Genomic DNA, 15,235 nt, shown 5'->3' with positions numbered 1-15,235 from the left:
TTGCAATTGCGAATAGTATTTTTTATTTCCCCCGTCTTTAAAAGACTGCAGTGTTGTTTTTTTTTTCTGGGAGTAAAAAATTGGTGTTTGGATTGAACGTGTAACAGAGGAAGTTAATAAAATTGAACCAATTTTCATTTTCATAGATTCGTGCACCTTTGCACAATTAACATTAAAATTAAATGCTCTCTGTCGTGGAATAAACTCGAGATATTTGTCTAATGTAGCATAATAATAATAATAATAATAATAATAATAATAATAATAATAATAATAATAATAATAATAATAATAATAATAATAATAATAATATTTTATTCAACCTGGTAGAGTTAAGGCCATAGGACCTTCTCTAACACTCAACCAGGAGTAAAACTGCGATAGAAAAGAACACTATAAATTTACAAAGTACAGTACACACACAAAACTGAAGTAGACAATCATGATGGTATTATTTTTAATGTTTTTTTATATATGTGAAGGGAAAAATAAATCAATCGTTTATTTGTATCTGAACTGTTATATTTCTTCTTTCACCACTTATGGAGAGTTCTGAACCAACACTAATATTAAAAGTGGGAAGCTCAAATCATTTGGTTTTGAAAATTAACGTTAAGTTAGGAAAACAGACCGAACACGAGACTTCATTTTCTATATAAATAATTCGTAGGCCTATCTATATAATTATGATCAACATTAAAAACACCTCCATATAAAAAATCTACAGGTGCACAGCTTTAATTTTACGTAGAACTACATGTGCGTGCAAACACCTGTCGACAGGAAGAACCTACATAGTATACGAGAGTAAAATTAGATTTTATCCGCGAGTGGAAAGTTTAGCGGGTGATAATTTTCACTAGGGCATAAAATCTGTTTACTCTCATATGCTATACAATATTTCATCTATTATTACTGGTATCTAAATTTAATTTTAAACAATTGTAAGTCTTTTCTTTGTAATGTGTTGTTTATGAATAAGTTACAAATGAATGGATGTTGGATTTTATCGTTACTAATGTCAATGTGTTGATTTTCATGGAGAGAATGATTTAATAGCTATGTATGTATCAAGTATGCAAAATAAGGCTTTAGCGGACGAATTCAGTGTTTTTGGACGAGACGTAAGCCGATTCCAAAATACGGGATGAGTCCGCTAAAGGTTTTGCGTACATGGTGCATACAATAGTTTTTAGTAAAAGCTCTCTAAATTATATGAAATAAAATAAAAGTAAATATAAGTATAAAAGGCATAGTCAATCAACTGTCATATTCTCACCGACGTCTGATAACATGAAACAATGTTGGCATATTAAAACCAGTCTAGTATATACAGTCACGAAGCTTGAGTTGTTGAGGGTACTAGGAACAATAGACTGTGCCGGTACTATTTCGCATTGTCTGTGATGAGGCGATAGTAGCGATCCTAGTGGTTAGCAACTATATATGGATGCATATTCCCTGCGTATTGAGCTTCGTGACTATATAACTAGAGACTGTGTTAAAACTGTTATAGTTGGTATGTCGATTGTCACTGCCGTCTGGATCCTAATTCCTTATAGGCTACGTACGAATACGGACTTAGACGACGGTGCATATTGTGAGCGCTCGTTTCTAAACAGCAATACAAATGAACTAGTATATTTATGAAGAGCTTTGATTAGTTTTGTGAAACTATGAATGATAATCTCGAGAAAATTGCAATCCGAGCCACAAAAACATTGAATGTTTGTTTATATTTGTCGTTATTTGATTATCTGATTTCTTTAAAACATTGGTAATGTTTCTGATAAACATAATGGAACAATGTTGGCTTTTATTTGTTGTTATATGATGAAGTATTTTGTTTAAAACTCTGTTAAAGTTGGTAAGACGATTGTCACTGCCGTCTGGATCCGAATCTCGTATAGGTTATGTAGGCCTACGAATACGGATTTAGACGGTGCTGGGTTGATTTTGTTTAAAACACCTTTAAAGTTCAAGTTTTCGGAGTGATAACAGTACGAAAAGCAACTATTTTAGAAAGCATGTACTAAAAAAATGTAATTCACTGCTGTGAGTTAAAAATTTTAATTTACTAAATAAAGCCATTGTTTAGATTGTTAAGGATGATGAAATAAAGACCAGTTCAGATAATAGTCATGAACAAATGAATGAAAATGGTTGTTTAGTCAACTGTCCGAAGACAGGTTTGAACCTCATAAGTAACACCAATAAGGCATCACTCATGAGGCAACTAGGTCAGGAGATAATGGGGTAGTTCCCTTTCCCCCTCCAATGCATAACTTACATCGCCGATTAGCTACATATTCCACTAATCAGACTTCAGATGCATACAAACAATTATTCTTCCTCTGACACATATCGTCAAGTGAGATGTACTGCCTGATAATACAGTATATCTATACATATCAGCCACAATCAATCAGATGTATGAATGAATGTATGGATTTAATAGTTGGTTGTCATGGAGAGAGTAATTAAAAATACTGCTGTGAATAAAGCCAGTATTTATGTTGCTAATGCCCAGTTTAGATACCTTTCATCGATGTAATACCTTTTAAAGAATGGACATAGGATGGTCATAATTCCTTCAGCGAGAAACGGGACTTTTATAATAAATCAGCCCCATTTATGAAGATTAGTTAAAAGATGAAAAAAGAAATACATTACCAAATGAAGGCGAATATCTATCCAACTCACCTATCGACCAAAATGCGTAAGTTATGTGCAAGGAATACCAAAAGCCTAAACTAGCCAAACCAAACCTGTCACTGATAGTCGACTTTACGAAAACTCGCTTTCTATCTACTTAAGTCCTACAAAAAGTTTACATGCAAGGGATGTGATTCCGTCTCTGTGCCGGCCACCACTTCCACAGAAATTTTTCACCACACACAGAAAGCTAAGCTAAGCCAAGCTATGCAAGCTAAGGAATAAAATAGCACCAATGTAGCTATATGGAAGTGCTATTCTACACTAGATAAGCTACGCTAAGTTTCACAGATCGCCTAGGAGGCGATTTTCGTATTTGTACCTGGCTTCGCGTATGCGCATAAACAGTTGCTTTCCCAACATCTAGCAGACTCTTATATACTCGTAATACGTTTATGTAGGGCTACTTTAATAATCATTTTATTGTATCTGTATACTAATTATCATGGAAGTCAGACCAAGGAAGGAAAGATTGATTTAAGAAACGCAAAAATATCCCTGTCTCTATGACATAACCTCAAATTATTATAGACAACTAGCGTTGGCAAGAAATAAGTGAAATTCTCTGAATTAAATGTACGTATCATTTATCCTTTTACATTATACCACGTAGGTTATATTATAATTTGAGTATTGCGTATTAATTCGATAATATAACGTTTTTAATTTCATGAAATTAATTTATTAAATGACATTAAAGTTTATATTCCTAACTTAATGAAGAGTTCATTTTGAACAATCAATCTTGATTTCGGCCTGTATGAACATATGTAAACAATTTGCCATGGAACACTTCCTTCATTCATGAAACTGTTCCTGATTCAGCAGGAAGTAACTTTTGTATTAGTTATCATTTCCATCAAATTCTTGAATCAAATGATGAAATTCACCATTTTTTCCTCTCCGTCTTCCAATTCCAATTTTACAAAATCGTCTCCTACTTCTGTTTCTCTTTCTTCATCTTTCATGATAACAGCCAATAAAATTGCCTGCTCTTCAAATATTGTAAGTGAATGTAAAACATGATGTCTAACTTAGCGTAGCTTAGCTTAGCTTTCTGTGTATTCCAGTATGAAATTGGCATCGCCACTCGATTTGTCTTTTGTTTACGGTGCGCAGGACTCAATTAGAAGCCAAGTATGGAAATATATTCCTACTTTCCTTTGGTAATGCAATTGTAAAGAAATTCTGATAAATCTTTACTCCTCAGAATCATCATACTACACTTAACAAATAATTGCAGTATTTAAAAAGGTATCTGACAATATTAACAGTTGTACATGTGACGTATACAGTAAGAGCGAATACATAATATCTGGTGAAAACATAGGTCTATTACTAAACAAGCCTTCTACAGGTAGTCATTTTAATAGATAATTATTAGTAATAAGATTTGTTTTTTACAGAAGTTTCACATATCGTCGTTGTTCCTGCAATAACACCTCTGTAATATATTTGTCGACTTTCAAATTTTTGTTCTGTTAAATAACTTAAATAGTGATACAGCAAATAATAAAATCTCCTATATTTCTTTGTTTCGAAAATGTAATAATTCACAGTCTTCTATGTACGGCTGCCATAGGATGAATAAAGGTGTTTTTTCTTCCTGCTGAAACATTTTATACTTTGCACATAGGAGTTATTGCAGGAACAACGACGATATACCATCATATTTGCTAAAGATTCCAGGCATGCAACTGATTTAGTTTGTCTATTTAATATTAAAAATTACTGCAAACATAATCTTTAAAGTTGAAGGTTATGAGAAAAATATTTTAATACAGCCTCATACGAGTAGTTTCCACACTTACTGTTTCTTATAGCTGATCATTGCACTGACATAAGGCTAAAAACACGCTAAATGTTGACGTTATAAGCAGATGGAGCAAAAATATGTACCATAGACCCTTTTACGAGTTTTCTCTTTTAAGTCTACTGCAGGGTTGCCAGATTGTGATAAGTACCATTCCCATGTAGTCTAAATCGTAATAATAATAATAATAATAATAATAATAATAATAATAATAATAATAATAATAATAATACAGGGTGATTAAAAAGATGGTGCAAAAGTAAAAACATCTAGCGAGAGTGACAACAATGCTAAAAGATTAATTATTCAAAATAGTGAGAAGGGGCAAGTCTCAAGTTATTGTGTATTTATTTGCTAGTTCATGTCATCACCACCAGAGACGTAGTGTAGTGCTACACTGTAATAGAAACCGCATTGCGCGCTGGGAGCGGTAATTCGAAACTAATGGTTGTTCATGTTTAGGAAATGTCCGGTCCGTCCACAGACTTCGGAAGTACAGTAAATAGGATATGAGCCGTAGTTCTAGCAAGTCACCAAGACGGGCTAGTAGAGAATTTTAGGTACCATAATCCACAGAATAGCATATCTTATGGAAGCGTAATAATATCATCTTCCCAGAATGTAGGGTCGGCCATCACTGACTTCCGATTTTTAAAATGACCTGGAAACTTATGAATGGTATATTTTAAACATGTTCTGGTAACAGAAAATAACATGTAGCCTAATTTCACTCTTTGGATTTTTAAGATAGCCCAATTGGCGATTCGGCTACTTAACAATTTTATTACTCGCCTATTGCCCTATTTTATATAGCCTAAATTTTACTGCAATAAATCTCCCAATATGGCAACCCTGGTCTAGTGTTCATCATTAGAACAATAATTAAAAATGAAAAAACTTTAGACCATTTCCCACTGACATCCGCCATGTTGCCTTTTTTTGCGTTACCAACAGAAGCAACTATACCATGTCATACAAATCTGGCTTTCAGGTAGTGGCTCCCTATACCATGTTAGTTTGAATTTAATTTAGGCCGTGGAAAAATTCCTGTACTTCATCTATCATTATTTGTTATCAGGATTATTCGAATGAGAACAAGCTCTACAAACCTTAACAAACCAAACGTAACCTTCGTCATATATTAATTAACATTTCCTACCGAATTTAGTATTTAGAGAATTATTACATACTAGCCGTACCCGTGCGCTCCGCTGCACCTGTTAGAAATAAATGCACTGTAAAGTAATTACATAATTAAAATAGGACGTTTGATCCAGGGGACATCCGTATTTGATAGAAGGATAAATCATTTAATATGTTACTTAATTTAAATTGTATTTAAATAATTAAAATGCGATCATTTTGGTCCAGAGAGCAATCATTTGGTGCAATGACTATTCCTTTAACATGTTTCTTAATTGTTATTAAACGCAACCATAGTTTAATGAAGATTGACATATCATTTAGTTTTAATGTGTATACTTTATATTACTTGCTATATGTTTCAGAAGTTACTGTAATAACATTGTAGAATTATGTCCATCTAGAGAAACTACACTTTCCAATGGTTAAATAATAATATTAAACAATTAATTACCTTCCGATATTACTTCATACAAACACAGGAACATTCTCTGTAGGCTATGTTTAATAGCTTTCTATTGTTGTTGTCCAAGGCCCCTTATAGACGAAGTCATTTGTTTTTATTTCAGTACAGCGCCTTAAATGGCGTTGTTATTGTAATTTTAAAACTCACTTATCTCATTAAATATCAGTCCTATCAAAATTTTTGTATAGAATAAAACTTATCGGAAATTATTGTTAAAGAAACTTTTGTTATGTAACATTTTTCATTAAAATCAATAATAAGCGAGATATTTCGATTTACTTAATTAAGCCCCCCTTATAACCCCCCTTTTAAATGAAGTATTTTAAATGCCATATAGCCTAAAATCTAAGTTACAACGAACTTAATTTATATTCCAATTTTCATATAAATCGGTTCAGCCATTGTCGCGTGGAAAGGTAACGAACATCCAGACAGACATACGAACAAAAATAAAAAAAAAAGCGATTTTCGTTTTCAGGATGTTAACACCGATTATTTTTGGAAAATCGAAAATTACCAGAAAAATTTCGGCTACAGATTATTATTAGTATAGATTAGCATTACTTTTGACGAGTTGTTTATGTTGGCGACATTGATTATATATATATAATTGTATGCAAAAACGGCATAATTGCAGTAGTGGGAAATGGTCTAAAGAATACCCTTAAAAATAAACATCAACCTTCTAGTGACACTCATTAAAACTTTATTAATTCGACGTTGCACTCCTACTTCCAAACCAAAATTACAGAAAAAAGTTGACAATTTCGTTTATAAGGGGTACACCCTCTATGTTCATAGGGTAGATCGGTCAAATTTCAAGCAGAAAATTTACCTTTGTCGTTACCATCATTTACTTACATCCTATCTTTTAAAGTTCTCCAAAGTTGTAGCTAGCTGCAGCAAACAGCACGAGCTCGAATAACACTAGATCTAGGTACAAAATCGCTAATTAGGAAACACTAGAGACACAAAGAATTCAAATTAATAAATAAACAGTATCTACTTACTGTCGAAGATGCTACTCGTAGAGTCCGACCACCCTGGTATCACACTAACCACCACACACAGTCAAATCACTCGATATGTTGCAGGTTAACTGCAGCACACTGAACTACCGGCACACTAGAATCTATCTGCACACACCCGGCTTCTTCAGCAAACAACACGCGGCTTGCATAACATGTGACACAATATATTGTAGATAACGTCTCTGTAGGCAGAGCTGCTCATGTCTTGCGGGACTGTTCGTAACAATCGGTAAGAATGCTGATAGGAGAGTTTCTATCAGTCTGCTGACAATGACAGCCAAATTCATCCCGCCAACGCTTTTACTCTCAGATTATGTCATCTTCACATCAGTGTTACCAACTTAGCCGATTCCCACCTGTTTCTGACAGATTTTATTTCCCAAGCTGGAAAACATCCTTATCAGCCGACAGCCGAAAATCTGGCCGATTTTTTCCTTTCTTAACAATAAATTGATCCCATTATTGTACGCAGTGAAATTATTGACTACGTTACTGAACTAGTAAAATTATACATTGTTGAAAACGAAATCAAATTTTTAATTTACGGCGAATGCGACATTATTCATTGTTGCAAAAAAAAACTGTTGTGTGAGAGTTACAGTTTTAAACGTTTCGCCATAATACGACATATTAATTATAATAATTTTAAGTTGTCAAAATTAAAGTTACATAAAACATCAAACTTTATCGACATTAGGCTCTATAGCATTTCCAGAGCAAGACGTGAATGGTACTGAAATACCACTTTCACATGTAGAGTGAATTGGAATGCTATTATGTTAGAGTGATCAGATCAGCCATACTCTTTTTAAGAGTATTATATTCTTTCAGAGGTCCAAATACTCTATAGTTTTTTCTTTGTATCTGAAAATATCTCCAATTATACTCCTTTGTTTATTTTCATGAATTTCACGTATATTCTAATTAAATGTCTTGTCATCTTTAAATTCGGAATAAATTACACAAAATGTAGTTAAAATTAATCATAATTATATATACTTAGATTAGATTAACATATTAACACATAACATAATAAACATGACTAAACTAGCGGAGGTAGTTCCCTTCGTATCCCTATTATATACATTGCATATACGAATCTGTGACTGTAGGTTTGGTTATAATACATTATTATGTAAACGATCATTAGTATTATGAAAATTAAGCAAGCGTTTTCGCCCTTCGGGCATCATCAGGCATTTTTTATACAATATCTTGTGCATTTTATGTCTTGTTGTGGAATCTGTACAAACTAATTAAAACACAACCTATAATATAATGTTGCACCAACTATTTGAGATAAACTTATGATGATTTGGTTAGTTTAAACTTTTGTTATGCCTTACGAGTATATACCGGTACGATCACCTGCATCTCCACAAAAAAAAAAAAAAAAAAAAAAAAAAAAAAAAAAAAAAAAAAAAAAAAAAAAAAAGACTTGTAAATTCAGTATCGAAATCATCGGAACTACTTTAGCATTATTTTTTAAAACATATTATAGGTGCTCAATATGTGCCCCTCTAGTGACACCAACTCTGTAATAAAGTTTGTCTCATCGATTTAGCATGTTTATGTCAATAGCAGCAAAGGCATTAACGATGCGAGCCCGGAATTCTGGCAGATAAGCCGGTAATGGTGGTACAAACATTGAATTCTTCACATACCCCCACAAAAGAGGTCACTTGGGGTAAGTCGGGAGAGCGTACAGACCATAATAATTCGTGTTTACCATTCCTGACACGATAAATCGTACTAACATCGCAATGATGCATTACCAGGGACGGCGCCACGATTTTATATCTGGGGGGCAGAGGTGGAGCGAGACATAAGTTTGGGGGGGGGGAGGCTGTGTTAAAATGATTTTGTTAAGTGTTAATGTTGTAATGAGGCAACTATTCTCGTTTGGAAAATGTCCATTCACTTATATACGTATTTAATATTATATATGCAGGGTGTTTCAAAAATACGGGGCACAATTTCAGGTATGTATTTCCCACATGTAGACAATCAAAATAGTTCATTACAACATGTGTCCGGAAATGCTTTATTTCCGAGTTATGGTCTTCACAACATTTAAATTCACCGGAACGTTTTTCTTTCCGCAGGTCGTTGCCGTCAAAGGAGACATTAAGAGGGCACTCTGACAGTTCATTCCGAGGCGAAGGTTACATTCAGTGTTGTGTAGGCGTTAGACTGTGCGACATGTATTCAAATCAAGAGCTGGCAGAGATACACTTCATGTACGGTAAGGCGGACGGCAATGCTGCGCTGGCTCGTCGTTTGTACCAGGAGAGGTACCCACAGCGACAATGTCCAGATCGGAAGACATTTGTACGTCTCCATTACCGTCTGTGCGAGTATGGAAAATTTAACTCTCCTGGTTTGGGAAGGGGACGACCAAGATCTACAACTCCAGAAGTACAGGAGGAGATTCTGGAGGCTGTGAACATGACTCCTTCTATCAGCACACGAAGGGTAGCGTTGCAAGTCAATGTTCCTCATATGACTGTCTCGAGACTGTTGAAAGAGTATCAATTGTATCCTTATCATTTGCAACGTGTACAGGCCCTGTCACCAACAGATTACCCTGCACGAGTTAGGTTCTGTCAGTGGTTCTTGCAGCAGTGTGGTGTAAATCCGAACTTTCCTGCCTTAGTATTATTTACAGATGAAGCACAGTTCACACGAGATGGCATAACAAATTTCCACAATCAGCATGTATGGGCGTATGAAAACCCACGTGCAACTGTTCCATCTCATCACCAGGTGCGGTTCTCCCTCAACATGTGGGCCGGTATCATTGGTGATCGATTAGTTGGACCCCATGTACTTGTAAACAGACTTACGGGGCAGGCGTACACAAACTTCCTGGAAAACACCATACCTCATGTTTTAGAAGACTCTCCACTGATCAATCGTGAACACATTCACTTCTTGCATGATGGCGCTCCTGCACACTTCAGTTGTACGGCTCGCCGGTACTTGGATCGAAGGTTTCCTGATCGATGGATAGGTAGAGGTGGCCCAATTGCTTGGTCTCCACGCTCACCTGATCTGAACCCTCTCGATTTCTACTTGTGGGGCCATTTAAAATCATTGGTTTATTCGTCTCCGGTGCCTGATTTGGAATCCCTTCGGAATCGAATTGCGGCATGTTCTGAGTACAAACGCAATACTCCTGGAGTTTGGGATCGTGTTCGCAGGTCAATGAGACATCGATGTGAGGTCTGTATTCAAGCAGGAGGTGGACATTTTGAACATCTTCTGTAATGACAACGACCTGCGGAAAGAAAAACGTTCCGATGAATTTCAGTGTTGTGAAGGCCATAACTCGGAAATGAAGCATTTCCGGACACATGTTGTAATGAACTATTTTGATTGTCTACATGTGGGAAATACATACCTGAAATTATGCCCCGTATTTTTTAAACACTCTGTACATACACTGTGTCCCGTAGAATAACTACCACAAAGAAATATAAATATCTCGTCACTCAGTGAATTTAGAAATACTATACTAATATTTAAGCATTACGTTTTTAACACCGTGAATAAAGAACAGTATTATGCTTGTTTAACTACAATTAGTTCAATTATTACAATATGCATGTTACTGAAAAAGAAATGCCTTTGAGTTAAACTTCTGATCACAATACAAATATGTGGTCAGAGGTTAAATCATGGATTGCAAGACGTGATAAGAGAGATATACATCAGAACTTATTGAAAGAGCTACAATGAGAGGACTTGAAAAGTTATACAAATTATTATAAAATATTACTTACTTACAAATGGCTTTTAACGAACCCGCAGGTTCATTGCCGCCCTCGCATAAGCCCGCCATAGGTCCCTATCCTGTACAAGATTAATCCAGTCTCTATCATCATATCCAACCTCCCTCAAATCCATTTTAATATTATCCTCCCATCTACGTCTTGGCCTCCCCAAAGGTCTTTTTCTCTCCGGCCTCCCAACTAACATTCTATATGCATTTCTGGATTCGCCCATATAATATGAATATTATATTATACAAATTATTTATTTACAACATTTCATTTCCTTCATGCTCCGATTTCAGAATTTTTGTGGTAGCAACAGTCCAGTTATATTTGCGTTCTGCCATATTTGTTTTAAAGTATAGAAATCTTTTATCAAAGATAACAACAAGGCATAAGGAACTTTCATAAAAGAAAACCCATTACACTGCCATATATTGTATAATATATATTGTATAATATATATTTTATAAAAAGATCTTTGCCAAAGAACTTTGATAATGTAATAGCAGCCCGGAAAACCTTCATCACAGACACCGACTGTGAAAGCATACATTCTAAAATACAATCTCTCTAGAGAAAAAGTAGTGAAGGAGAAACTGGCTACTAGACAGTTTGAAACAACAGAGTCGGTGTGGAAAGTAAAAGAGTACGATAGGGACAATTTTTAAATCTGTGTTTGACAGGAGTGGAAAATAATTTAATTTTGTAATGTGTAACTGTATGCTCATGCCACACGCCAAGCGAAAGCACAACCAATGCGCGTAAGCAGGAAAGCAGTAGAATACAATCAACTGGTGGGATGACGTCAGTGCAGTACTGAGCAGTGCGGTGGACGACGGTGGCTGCAAAGCCCAGTGCGATGGGCTAGGAAGCGTCCGCGTCAAGCAGTGTTGGTTTTGGGTGGGCTGCTTACATATTAGGATTGGCAGTGCTGAGCGGTGGGCCAGCTGGCAGGACTCTGCATTTGCATATCTTGCAAGAGCAGGCCTACAAACTCCCATTGACACCTGACGCGACCTTGACCGCGATGGAGGCGAGGAATTTACAACCGCCTTGTTAAATGGTTCCACTGAACAACCGTAAGCCGTGAAAGCGCGGGCGCGCGAAGGATTATTCAACTAGTACAGTCACGGAAGAAAAATCTGGCCGATCAGCAGCAAAACTCGTAATGTTACTTATGCCGGTTTTGTTGTGATTATCACAGTACAGAGTGTGTCTAAAAGGGATACTGTTTACTTCTCCTCGGCGTTGCTGGGCTAGGAGAGAAAGGCTTTCGGACTGTTTCTGTCCACATTCCATAAGGTTGAAACTCTTGTGTTCTTGTCGACATAGGCCTACAGAAATTTTCTTAGTAAGCATTGTAATAATAATTTTCAGACAAATCAGTATACAATATAATATAACATAACATAACATAACATAAATATTTATTTGTTATTCAGTCTAAACGACTTCTTAGTGTTTCAAAACAAGATCAATAAAATTTATAAATATAAATATTCATTGAAGTTAAAGGTTAAAATAATGCTAACGTTTTCGCCTATTAGCATCTTCAGGCACTTGAACAATATTTTATAATAGTTACTTACGATACGTATATATTATAGAACGAATTGCATCATGAACAGCTCAACTTCCTTTGAAAGTCATAACTGCATTCTACGTTTCAACCATCTGAAATTATTTCGACGTCCGCTCAATATGAAGTTTAATATTGGAATCAGTAAGAACCATAAGATTCTATCATTGTAATACATTTATAATTACATCAATAACAACAACACAAACCAGTAATTGATAAAAATATACGATCAAATGAATACATTAATAAGACATTATAGAAGTAATCACTTTTTATTACAAGGTAATATTTTATATAATTTGAATCCATTTTAGTGTCTACAATTAAACTTTGTGTCCTATAGTTGTTTGTCGTAAATTTAAGTAGAGATGAGGATAATCAGTTTAACTATCACACATATCAAAACAATAATTAACTCAACTGTAGTTTATCATTTAATTTGTACACATGATTTTAATATGTTAGTTTTAAGATTGATTATTATATATATTCAACAGCCATGCCTTTTACTGTAAATTAATGTATCACATGATATTGTTGGATCAAGTGCCTGAAGATGCCAATAGGCGAAAACGTTAGCATTATTTTAACCTCAACGTCAATTAATATTTATATTTATAAATTTTATTGATCTTTTTTTAAATCACTGATAAGTCATTTAGACTGAATAACAAATAAATATTTATGTTATATTATATTCTACAGAAATTTGTGATTTCATTGTTTTTACCATTGCGGGTATGAGGAATGTTACTGATTTCATTATCATCTCCTCTGTTCGTCTCTCTTTAGTCTATAGACCAGGGGTGATCAACCTTATGAATACTGCGGGCCAATACTAAAAAAAAATATTATTGGAAGGCCGCAGACATCGTCCAATAATAAATAATTTACATAAATGTCTTACTAATTAGTGATTACTGTAATTTATAGTAAATAATAATACAGGACTGTTCAAATATACATATTTTTTTAATTTTAAGCTTGAAACTTTATTATCGGGCCGCAGTAAACATAGTGCACCGCTGCTATAGACATACAACGTTTATTTATGGTTTATTCTTATTTTAATATCTCCCTGGCAAAGCAGACTGCCAATATGACGAAGAGTAAACAAAATTGAGAAAGATACAATACATAGGAACTTCGTTCTAAGACGATATAAAAGTGAACAGTCGGATAAAGTAGAATAAATATAAATTGATTAAGGTAATCCAATGCAAATTATATAAGTGAACATTAAAATAAACTGAAATAAATAAATATAAATTAATTGAGGTAAACAATTAATAATAGTGACGGAAGAGAAACATAATTAGATTTGTTAATTGGAAATAATTTTTGTGCGATTTAAGGAAACGTTTGATTATATAAGCGGTTTACTATAACTTATTTATTTATTCTATTTTTAAACCTATAGTATTTACTTTAGTTCTGAAAATAAAGGAAAATACACATTCCTGAAGTAAAATAATTAATACTGAATGTTCTTTTTATCACAAATTAAAATGTTCTTCTTCCTATGTAGCTCTAGTGATATACAACAGTTTCCTTCTGGACTTAATAGCTTGTCCAGAAACCATTGGCATTGATCACTGCATCCATTCTTCTACTTACAGAATTAACAAGGTTGTGGATATATCTATCTGACGATGCAACATCATCCCAAGCATCTGAAACGAGATCCCACAATTCGTCTGCATTCCTAGGATGCCGACCCTGTAGTTGTTCATTAACACCGCGTTGCACTTCCGTCCACACATTTTCTATGGGATTTAAGTCAGAACTTTTTGGCATCCATGGAGCCTCTTCGACATCGTCCCTGTGAATGTTGAACCACCGCTGCACGGCAACACATGTGTGTACGGAAGAAAAGTCGTGTTGGAATTTTATTTTGTTTTCGGGCTGAAACACACGCACACTAGGTAGCATCACATTTTCCAGTATATTGGTGTACTGATCCCCATTCATATGTCCATGAATCCTCCATAGCGCACCGCCACCATAACTAGAAATCCATCCCCACACCGACGTGGACAAACGACCACTGCGTTGCCTCTCGACCACATATTCAGGGTCAAATCTCTTCAATTGTTTCGGTCGATATACTTGCACTGGCCCTGTGCTGTGGTTCATAAACACCTTCTCATCCGAAAAGATGACCTCTTGCCATGGATAGTTGTAATGCATGTGGCAAAATGCAACACGATCAATTCGATGGTCTTCAGTCAGAACTTCCTTCACCACCGCTCTTCTCGGCACAATACTGGCACTATTGAGCCTTTTACGAGCCGTTCTGTTGGAAGCAGGAAATCCCGTGTCGGCCACAAGCATTTTAGAAGTGTGAAATGGAAAGCGCCTCGAACGTTCTATTAACTTAAGATCTTGTCATGGTGTTGATGCCTTGGGTCTTCCGCTACCAGGTTTACGAGTTATGTATCCCCGCTCTTGATACTGCGCCCACCACATGGACGCTGTTCTAGTCGCAACTCCGTAGCGTTCTCCAGCTTGCGCCGCGCTAAATCCGCCTTCATCGATCAGTGCAATTACTTTGGCTTTGACATCCGTAGCTATCGAACTGAAATACTAATGATGATTTTTCGAAGTGGTTGTGGCTATTTATAGACAAAATCTGTTGGTACAGATGGAAAGGGTCACGTGTCTAGGACTCTAGAAAAACACGAAGTATACAGAGTCATAAATCAT

General features: G+C 35.3%; 1 protein-coding gene across 1 annotated transcript in view; it reads right to left on the bottom strand.

The window, feature by feature from the left end:
- Positions 1-7,378, bottom strand: part of LOC138690964 (acyl-CoA Delta-9 desaturase-like) — a 477,084-nt gene extending 469,706 nt beyond the window's left edge. The window contains exon 1 of the mRNA XM_069812558.1: positions 7,148-7,378. The gene's annotated coding sequence lies outside the window, so the exon portion shown is untranslated. The remainder of the gene's footprint in view (positions 1-7,147) is intronic.
- Positions 7,379-15,235: the final 7,857 nt, after the last annotated feature.

This window comes from Periplaneta americana, chromosome 16 (assembly GCF_040183065.1).
Source record: "Periplaneta americana isolate PAMFEO1 chromosome 16, P.americana_PAMFEO1_priV1, whole genome shotgun sequence".
In the NCBI taxonomy this organism is placed as follows: Eukaryota; Metazoa; Arthropoda; class Insecta; order Blattodea; family Blattidae; genus Periplaneta; species Periplaneta americana.
The sequence above is the reverse complement of the archived record's forward strand: the minus strand, read 5'-3'. Positions and strand labels throughout refer to the sequence as shown.